Here is a 10,291-nt window from a genome sequence, read left to right on the forward strand (position 1 = left end):
TTCTTGGATACAGGAAAGGCAAAACACCGACCCTATCACAAATGGAGACTCCCTCAGTAAGTCCGATGGATCCTTCATATGTTGTCTCGCCTAGAATCTCGATACAGTTTGAGTCCACAAGAAATAGTTTTACCTTTCCAAATTTAGCTCCTCTTTCCCTCAAATACACTACGGCTACCATGCATATCTCAATAATAAGCATGGAAAAAAGTACACCATGGACCTCATTCATGAGTAAAGCACCACTACCTCTAGTAGCACAATGCCTACATCAATACCTACAAGTGTATACCGGTCATATATACTTGTTGGCCCTCATGTCCATGTAGCTCCTACACCCTCAATTGTTTAGACAGCTTACGCTCCACGACCACCCTATCCAAGCCCTTATTCTAGTGGAGCCATACCATCTAGCATTAACATGTCACATCCTGCATCTGATATGCCTAGGGCCACACATATGAACTTTGGGCCACACACGATGTAACGTCGTACCAAGCTTGGAACCCACGAATTTCCCATATGCCAAACCCAACGCCAATCCCCATTCCACATGCAGTCTCGAGAGCATCTCTGCCCATTATACCTGCTCACTTAGGTGACCTGGCAACATTTTCTTAAGCTATCGATTGACCTATTGTTGAAAATATGCGTAGCACGCCTCATAGAGAGCTTAGAAGTAAGGCATTAGCTAATTCCCTGGAAGAGCACAATGAACTACATACGTGCAAGGCTTTAAGATTGACTCTAAGTGGCAAGGCAGGGGATTGGTATAGAACCCTGAGGAATAAAGAGCACACACAATATTTTACTCTTAGGAGATTGTTCTTGAAAGAGTACATACGGCTTTAAGGCATAGCATCTCAGCTCGAGAACGCCCAACGGGAGGAAGGTGAGTCAGTGAGAGACTTTATTAGTCGCTTGAAGCATTTGAATACTTGATGTAATCCAAATGAGTGTTTCAATAATAACCAACTTCTCGATAGATTCGTTAGGAGATTGCGACATGAGGATATCTATAATGGCGTAGTCATTAGAGGTATCAATACTTGGGAAGCAGTCACCACCAATGCAATCCAATTGGAAGACAATTTAATGATTGAAGGTGTAAGAGTGTTTGTTGGGCCAAAATCCACAAGCTTGCAAGAAATTGGGCATGAGCCGGTGATCCTAAAGCCAATCGTGAAAGAGCCAAAGATATCTGAGATGACTTAAGCCGATCTGACCAAGGCTATCCAAGAAAGCGTTAGGGGTAATCGTACCCCCCAAAATAATCGTATGTATCCAAGAAGGGAGCAACAATGGTGCTCTGTTTGCTTGGGACCACATAGCACCAGTGAATGCCCTACCTTTAGAGAAGTTTAATGGGACTTGCAATGTGCGTGGTAGGTATGGACATCAAGCTAAGGATTGCCTAGTGCTTAAACACATAATGGAAAATAGACCACCCTTAGCTTGGACAGACTCGCCTCGAGTTCCTGCATTAATGTCTACCCCACCCATTGAGCAACCATTGTAGCATATGGTCCCTAGAACCCAAAATGTTGTTCAAACCACACCATTACCCCCTCCGCTACTAGGACCGCAACCTTCGCATCCTAGAGTTACCCCTATAAACCAAGTAGGTTGTGAGCCATCTAGTACTTAGTTGGGCTACGAAGATGACATAGACTCAGGTATCACCTACAGAGTAGATAAGAGTGTCCCCAATACTACATGGAGGACCATTGGGGACAAGTCAAGCCTGTATATCAAGCTATTTCTCTTGTAGCAAGAGGCCAAACCATCAATATCATTTCCAGGAGACCGCCTCTTCAATGCTACAAATGTGGTGGACCACATCGAGTAGCTGCGTGTCCTATGAGAATGCAAAGGAATGTTGCACCAGTGCAAATAAGTCAAGGGAGCACATCGGCAATACCAATACTCACCTGTAATCATTGTGGCATAGATCATTTGATTGCCCAATGCCCTAATAATCCAAATGCATCAAAGATTACACCATTGAACTTGATAAAAAAATTATCGATGGAGCACCAAACAACACCTAAGTACCAATGAACACACTCACACGGTCGATGCTCCAAGATCAAAATTACATCCTCAAAGAGAGAGATGCTGCATCAATTGGCCGAGCGAGAAAGAAGCAGACATGAAGGAAGAGGTCACTAAAAGCTACAAATTCAAGCCCTACTTCAAAAACCAACATAGGGACCGGTGATGACCCCGTGTAAATGAATGATCCTGAAGATGATTCCGATTCAATACAAACCATGGAGACTAAACCTGCCACCATAAGAGGAAAAACCAATGAGGACCATCATGATAGAAAATCAAGCAAAGACACGATAGGGGAAGACATAAGGAAATCACTCCCATACCACCGATGATGCAACGAATGTCTTCAAGGCTAACCAAATCAAGCGAGAGCCTCCAAGAGAAGCCACAATGACCAAAAACCAAGGGAACCACGAAGAAAATTTGGGACCTATCCAAACCCTGTAGATGAGATTTAAGGAATTTGGTAGAGGAGACCCAAAGAGGGCTTGAGCCAAAACCTAGGCGGACTAGGATTACAGATATAGTGTTCCCCACACAACCGCAACCTCAAGGAGATCCCAACCCACTAGAGATACCTAGTATCACCTAGGAAGGAAGTAAGGTCCAAACATCAAAAAGTGGGCATACATCTTTCTTGATTGAAAGAATGTTTAGTGAGGGAATATCTGACCACATTGAAGAAATGGAGATCCCATCGTCACCAGCCTTAGGTCATGGACTAGAATCTCAAAAAGTGCCCTTGAATGTTACGAAATTAACGAATTTCCTGGCTTTTAAAGTCGGAACCACTATAATGTCTAAATTGTACAGGGTGTTAAGTATGGAGCCTGATTTACCCTTGTAATTTTCTGTGGTAAAAGCGCACATTTGTAAGGCCCCCATTATGAGGAGAAGCCATCGTGCGTGAATGAAAATCACTCACCGGAAACCAAAATTTTCACGGACAAGAATCAAGGGCAACTTTAGGGGCCTCGGGGGCGGAGGCCCCTGAGACTTTTTTTTTCCCCTCGCCGGAATATTATGGCCGGCCGGCGGCCTGAAAGTGGTCGGAAAACAACCGGTCGGTTGGCCGGTGGCCGGTGGTCGGAAGTCAATGGCCAGTGGGCCAGTGGCCGAATTCAAAAGCGGACTTGTCTTCTCAAGGGCGGACACACATGGGCGGATTGGAGGGTCCGATTTGGACTTATTCGCACAAGGGCGGCTACACATGGCTACCTCTCATAAGAGAGGGCAGCCCTTTTGGCCTATAAAAGGAGGCCATTTCTACACACATTTCATAGTGTGAAGTTGATGCAACAAGGTGAGTGTGAGGTGGTGAGAGTGAAGCAAGGCGGGAGCTCCATTAAGGGTATAATCCCTTTGTAAACTACTTCTTGTTTTGAAGTACTAAAGCCATTGAGTGGCTGCTTTCTCGTGGACGTAGCCCACATTGGGTGAACCACGTATATCGTGTGTACTCTTTCTCTCTCTCTCTACTCTATAATCTCTTGTGTGTGAAATCTATCTCTCTCCATTAAGTAATCTACTCAAATATCTATTTAGCTACGTCTTATTTCCTAACAACTGGTATTAGAGCAAGGTTTGCTCGTAGCTAAATTATCTCAAGGAAAGGATTCCTTGAATTGAGTGGGAGTTATGGCGGAGGAAGGGAAGCTCAAGATTGAGAAGTTCCAACGGCAAAAACTACCAACATTGGAAGATGCAGATTGAAGACTATCTCTACCAGAAGGACCTCTATTTGCCACTAGGCGATCTTGCGAAGAAGCTTGCAACAATGGCAGATGAAGCATGGATTGTCCTTGATCGAAAGGCACTGGGAACAATCCGGTTAAGCTTGGCGTCAACGGTGGCCTTCAATGTTTCGGAGATGAAGACCACGAAGGAGTTGATGAAGTCACTTGACGACTTCTACGAGAAACCATCAACATCCAATAAGGTATTTCTTATCAAGCGCTTGTTCAATCTAAAGATGGCAGAGAATGGTTCAGTTGCAGAACACCTAAATGACTTTAACACAAACATTAGTCAACTTTGATCGGTGAAAATCAATTTCGATGATGAAGTGCGAGCTCTCCTTATACTATCATCTCTACCGAATAGTTGGGACAACCTTGTGATGGCTGTAAGCAATTCTATCTCTGGTACAAATACTCTTAAGTTTGATGATGTTGTGGGTGTTCTCCTAAGAGAGGAAATACGAAGGAGAAGCACAGGAGAATCATCAAGTGCTGCATTGTGAGTGAAAACAAGAGGAAGGCCTAAGGAGAGGTTCAAAAACCAAAAGGGTCGTGATCGCTCAAGGCGGAGTAAGTCACGCACAAAGTCAGTTCTTTAATGTTGGAAATGCGGCAAGAAGGGCCACGTCAAGAAGGATTGCTGGTCCAAGAAGAAGAAGGAGACTGAGTCTCAAGACAACAAGCCAACATCGGAGGCCAATGTGGTAGGTAAAGTAAAGCAAGATGCTCTAATTCTCTCATTAGACAATGTGTCTAATTCTTGGATAGTAGATTCCGGGGCTTCATTCCATGTGACACCACACAAGCAACATTTCCAAGATTACACCAAAGGTAATTTAGGGTATGTATACTTGGGAGATGATGAAGCTTGTGAGATTGTCGGAAAAGGTACAGTTTCTATCAAAACTGCTAACAGAAATGAATGGAAGCTTAAAGATGTTAGGCATGTTCCTTCTCTTCGCAAAAATTTGATCTCTACAGGACAATTGGACGATGAAGGTTACAACATTGCATTCGAAAACAAACGGTGGAAGATCTCAAAGGGAACTTTGGTGGTTGCCAAGGGAGAAAAGGTCGGTACACTTTACTTGTGTACTGTTAGCACGCAACCTTCAGCTTGTGCAACAACTACAGAAGCTCACAGTGCGGTGTGGCACTATCGACTTGGGCATATGAGTGCCAAAGGAATGCAAATCCTTCAAACAAAGAAGCTTCTACCAGGTTTGAAAGAAGTGGACTCAGAGTTCTGTGAAGATTGTGTTTATGGTAAACAAAAGAGGGTAAAATTTTAGAAATCAGGAAATGAAAGAAAAAATAAAAAACTTGAGTTGGTTCATTCTGATGTTTAGGGTCCTGCAAGTACACCATCACTTGGTGGCTCATTGTACTATGTAACATTCATAGACGATGCGACTAGAAAAACATGGGTTTATGTCATGAAGAATAAATCCGATGTATTTTCCATATTTCAGAGGTGGAAAGCCTTTGTGGAGAATAAAACGGGTACCAAGGTTAAATGCCTCAGATCCGACAATGGAGGTGAATATTGCAGCCAAGCTTTTGAAAGCTTTTGTGCTAGCAATGGCATTCGGAGGCAAAGGACAACCCCAAGGACACCTCAACAAAATGGGATTTTAGAAAGGATGAACAGGACAATCATGGAGCGAGCACGAAGCATGGGGCTATATGCAGGCCTTCCGCTTGAGCTTTGGGCGGAAGCTATAAGTACGTCTGTGTACTTAATCAACCGGTCACCCTCAACGGCATTGGATGGGGGAGTTCCAGAAGAGGCATGGACAGGTAAACCGGTGATTTATGCATTTCTCAAAGTGTTTGGGTGTGAGGCTTTCATGCACATAGATAGAAGCCTAAGATCAAAGCTAGATGCAAAGTCCAAAAAGTGTTTCTTCATTGGCTATGGAGAAGGTGACTTTAGGTATCGCCTATGGAATCCTGAAGATGGTAAAATCTTAAGGAGTAGGGATGTAATTTTTAACGAACAAAATATGTACAAAGATTACTTGGAAAGAAAACAAACAAAAGAAACAGGTGATGAGTACATGGAGCTTGAGGACGGTGAAGACTCAAGGACTGCAAACGGTGACAATGTGCAACAACGTCAACCAAATGAGGAGCCTCAACCTATTCCCCGAAGATCTACAAGAGCAAGTAGACCTCCAGAAAGGTTGTTCCTTCCTTCAACTATCTCTTGATCTCAGATTCTGGAGAGCCGGAATCATACGAAGAAGCTATGCAACATGAATCCAAAGAAGAATGGACGAAGAGCATGCAAGTGGAGATGGACTCACTACATCGCAACCAAACATGGGAGTTGGTTGAGTTGCCTAAAGGTAAGCGGGCACTTCAAAACAAATGGGTGTACAAGGTGAAGGAAGAAGAAGGTGGGAAGAAAAGATACAAGTCTAGGCTTGTGGTAAAAGGGTTTTCTCAAAAGAAAGGTATTGACTTCAATGAAATATTTTCTCCTGTTGTAAAAATGAACTCAATTAAGCTTGTCTTAAGCCTTGTGGCTGCTCACGATCTAAATCTCGAGCAAATGGATGTAAATACGGCATTCCCTCATGGTGACTTAGAGGAGGAAATCTACATGCTTCAACTAAAGGGGTATGAAGTAAAAGGTAAGGAGAAAATGGTTTGGAGATTAAAGAAGAGCTTGTATGGTTTAAAGCAAGCATCAAGACAATGGTACTTGAAGTTTGATCGATGGATGTTGGATCATGGATTCACAAGATGCAACTCGGATCACTGCGTCTACACGAAGAATTTGGGAGATGGGAAATTCATCATCCTAATGTTATATGTTGATGACATGTTGATTACAAGTGCTAACATGCAGGACATCAAAGACCTAAAAGAGGAGCTGTCTAAATCTTTTTCAATGAAAGATTTAGGTGCTGCAAAGAGGATACTTGGTATGAAAATATCGAGTGATAGGACGAAGAAGACAATAAAGCTATCTCAAGAAGATTACATCAAGAAGGTACTAGAAAGGTTTGCAATGCAAAATGCAAAACCAGTTTCTACACCTTTGGCTGGTCACTTTAAACTAACGAAGGATATGTGTCCAAAGACACAAGAGGAGATAGCCTATATGTCTAAAGTTCTATATGCTCCAGCGGTAGGTTCTCTAATGTATGCTATGGTCTGGACAAGGCCAGACATTGCACATGCAGTGGGAGTTGTGAGTAGGTTCATGGACAACCCAGGTAAAGAGCATTGGCAAGCTGTGAAGTGGATACTTAGGTATCTAAAAGGGACAACAACAAATGCTTTGTATTTTGGAGGAACTGATATTTTTCTAGAAGGGTATGCTGATGCAGATATGGCAGGTGACAAAGATACTCGAAGGAGCACTACTGGCTATGTGTTCATGGTTGAAGGCACAATAGTAAGCTTGGCTTCAAAGCTGCAGAAAGTGGTTTCACTTTCTACCATGGAAGCAGAGTATGTAGCAATGACGGAGGCAAGCAAAGAAATTCTGTGGCTTCACAGATTCTTAGAAGTGCTTGGATTCAAACAAGACAATTGTGTCTTGTACAGTGATAGCCAAAGCGCTATCCATCTTGCGAAGAACTCAGCCTTTCATTCAAGGACAAAGCACATTGAGGTGAGATATCACTTCATACGCACTCTTTTGGAAGAGGGATAGCTAAAGCTAGGAAAGGTACATACAAGTGAAAATCCTGCAGACATGTTTACAAAGGTGGTCAACAAGGAGAAGTTGAGCTTTTTCTCATCTTCAATCGGCATTCAAGGATAAGAAGCCAGAATGGAAAGCAGTCACAGGTTTGGTTTGGAGATCAGTCTCCAAGTGGGAGATTGTTAAGTATGGAGCCTGATTTACCCTTGTAATTTTCTGTGGTAAAAGCGCACATTTGTAAGGCCCCCATTATGAGGAGAAGCCATCGTGCGTGAAGGAAAATCACTCACCGGAAACCAAAATTTTCACGGACAAGAATCAGGGGCAACTTTAGGGGCCTCATGGGCGGAGGCCCCTGAGACTTTTTCTTTTCCCTCGCCGGAATATTATGGCTGGCCGGCGGCCGGAAAGTGGTCGAAAAACAACCGGTCGGTTGGCCGGTGGCCGGTGGTCGGAAGTCAATGGCCAGTGGGCCGGTGGCCGAATTCAATGGCGGACTTGTCTTCTCAAGGACGGCCACACATGGGCGGATTGGAGGGTCCGATTTGGACTTATTCGCACAGGGGCGGCTACACATGGCTACCTCTCATAAGAGAGGGCAACCCTTTTGGCCTATAAAAGGAGGCCATTTCTACACACGTTTCATAGTGTGAAGTTGATGCAACAAGGTGAGTGTGAGGTGGTGAGAGTGAAGCAAGGCGGGAGCTCCATTAAGGGTATAATCCCTTTGTAAACTACTTCTTGTTTTGAAGTACTAAAGCCATTGAGTGGCTGCTTTCCCGTGGACGTAGCCCACATTGGGTGAACCACGTATATCGTGTGTACTCTTTCTCTCTCTCTCTACTCTATAATCTCTTGTGTGTGAAATCTATCTCTCTCCATTAAGTAATCTACTCAAATATCTATTTAGCTACGTCTTATTTCCTAACGCAGGGATCCAGAGCTATTCCTGGCTCTTTGGACATTTGTCATGGAGAAATAAAAGTCGGCCTACCACAATTTGAACAAATGACTATGCCCAATGAAATCCCAATTGAGGAGGAATGCTTGGACCCACAACCCAAACTAGATGAAAGCTCATTCATTGAAATATCTATTAACAAGTTGGGGCAATACTTTGAAGGTGATGAATCTAATGCAATCACTACTAAAGGATTAACTGTGAAAGGAATCTTTGATGGTGGTGCATGAGTGAGCATTGTAACAAAAAGCTTTTCGAAATCTATGGGAAGACCTCATCTTGAGGTCATGAACGTAGTGGTAAAGATGGCCAATGGTTATATCGTTACGCCTATTGGAATGTTGAAAGATCTCAAGATCAAGGTCCTTGGACACAAGGTAAGGCATACCTTTATCGTTATGGATTTCTCTAAGCATCCTATATCATTTGAGATGATCTTAGGGCGTCCTGTCATGAGGGAAGAAAAAATGGTACATAATTGGTCTAGAAATCACGTCTACTTACAGTTCCAAGACTCCGTCATGCGAGTTGATCTTGTAAGCTGCTGAGTGCACCCTTTAGGGAACATGTTTATAATTGACAATCAATCAGACACAACAATTCACTCATCTCCATTGAAGTATTGTTACACATGTAAAAAGGACATGAATATTGGGGGAGACTCTCCTTATATGGATGTCCTACTTGGAATGGGTGAGTTGGACAACATTGATTGGGTACACCTCACAACAACCATAGAAACTTGGGACAATAGAGGAAAAACTTGGGTGCACCAAACTCGTTTAGTGCCAAGTGGCTAAATGTGGACGTTCATATGTGAAAGGGACGGACCCACAACCCATAGATAAGGTTGTAAAACTAGTCTTTTGGATCATTTGGAACGTATGAAGCTTGCTCTTGCCTTATCTTCTTGTTCTGTCTATCTGTGAGCGTGAGAGAGAGAGAGAGAGAGGCCGTAGGCGATCAAGCAACGAGAGCACAACAACAGCGAGGAGCATGACAATAGTGGAAAATTCTTCCTTTTGGCGTGCGCATGATTCCCTCAGTGGTTGCATCACACGAGGCGAGTGACACACCATATGTAGAGCATAGAGTTTGTTTGTGTGTACAAGTTGTGTGCTTGCAGCCCTGGTGGCTCGCACACGGTGTTGGGCAAGCTCTCCGCAGTTGACAAATATGTTATAATGGATCACAAGTTACAAAAAGCACACCATATACGTTCTTCAATAAATTTTCAACAATTCTAGAACACCACCCCACATGCTCTTCTTTCTTTATTTACAATGGAAAACAAAGAAGGACCTCCATCAACAAATACTCTTTCTACTGACATTGAAGTACTCATCAATAACAATCTTCTTGGCATGTGCAACCATTTTGCAATGGCGTCTGAGGACGTGAAGGCGGAGTCTCCATACACTACATAGTTGCAAGGTACAATGGTCAAAGTGAAAGTTGGATCGGAGTAGAAGTGCAAAAATAGCTTGAAAATTTCTTTTGTAAATACTTTCCCATGTTATTTTGAAAATATTTTGTAAATATTTACCATGTAATTTTGGCAAATGTGACGTTGTATAATGTAAATTATGTTCATGAGGAGTTTTAAATTGTGAGAGCTTGAGATAAGTGAATCTTAAGTGATTAGTGTGTTCATTAGTTATCGACGTCCGAACATGCTTATGCAATCCTAAGTACGAAGATATTTTGTAACATGTGAACTCACTTTTTGGACAAAAAGTAAGCTTGAAGTTTGATTATGGTGTCTCTCTTTTCTCTTCACCACTAATCTCTTTCTTACATATTAGGTATGTTTATGTGCGTGTTGTTTGCATTAATCTATGCCTGAGCATGCTTACTCTCTCTTTCTATGCA

Source organism: Adiantum capillus-veneris, chromosome 18 (assembly GCF_014529385.1).
Source record: "Adiantum capillus-veneris isolate H3 chromosome 18, ASM1452938v2, whole genome shotgun sequence".
In the NCBI taxonomy this organism is placed as follows: domain Eukaryota; kingdom Viridiplantae; phylum Streptophyta; class Polypodiopsida; order Polypodiales; family Pteridaceae; genus Adiantum; species Adiantum capillus-veneris.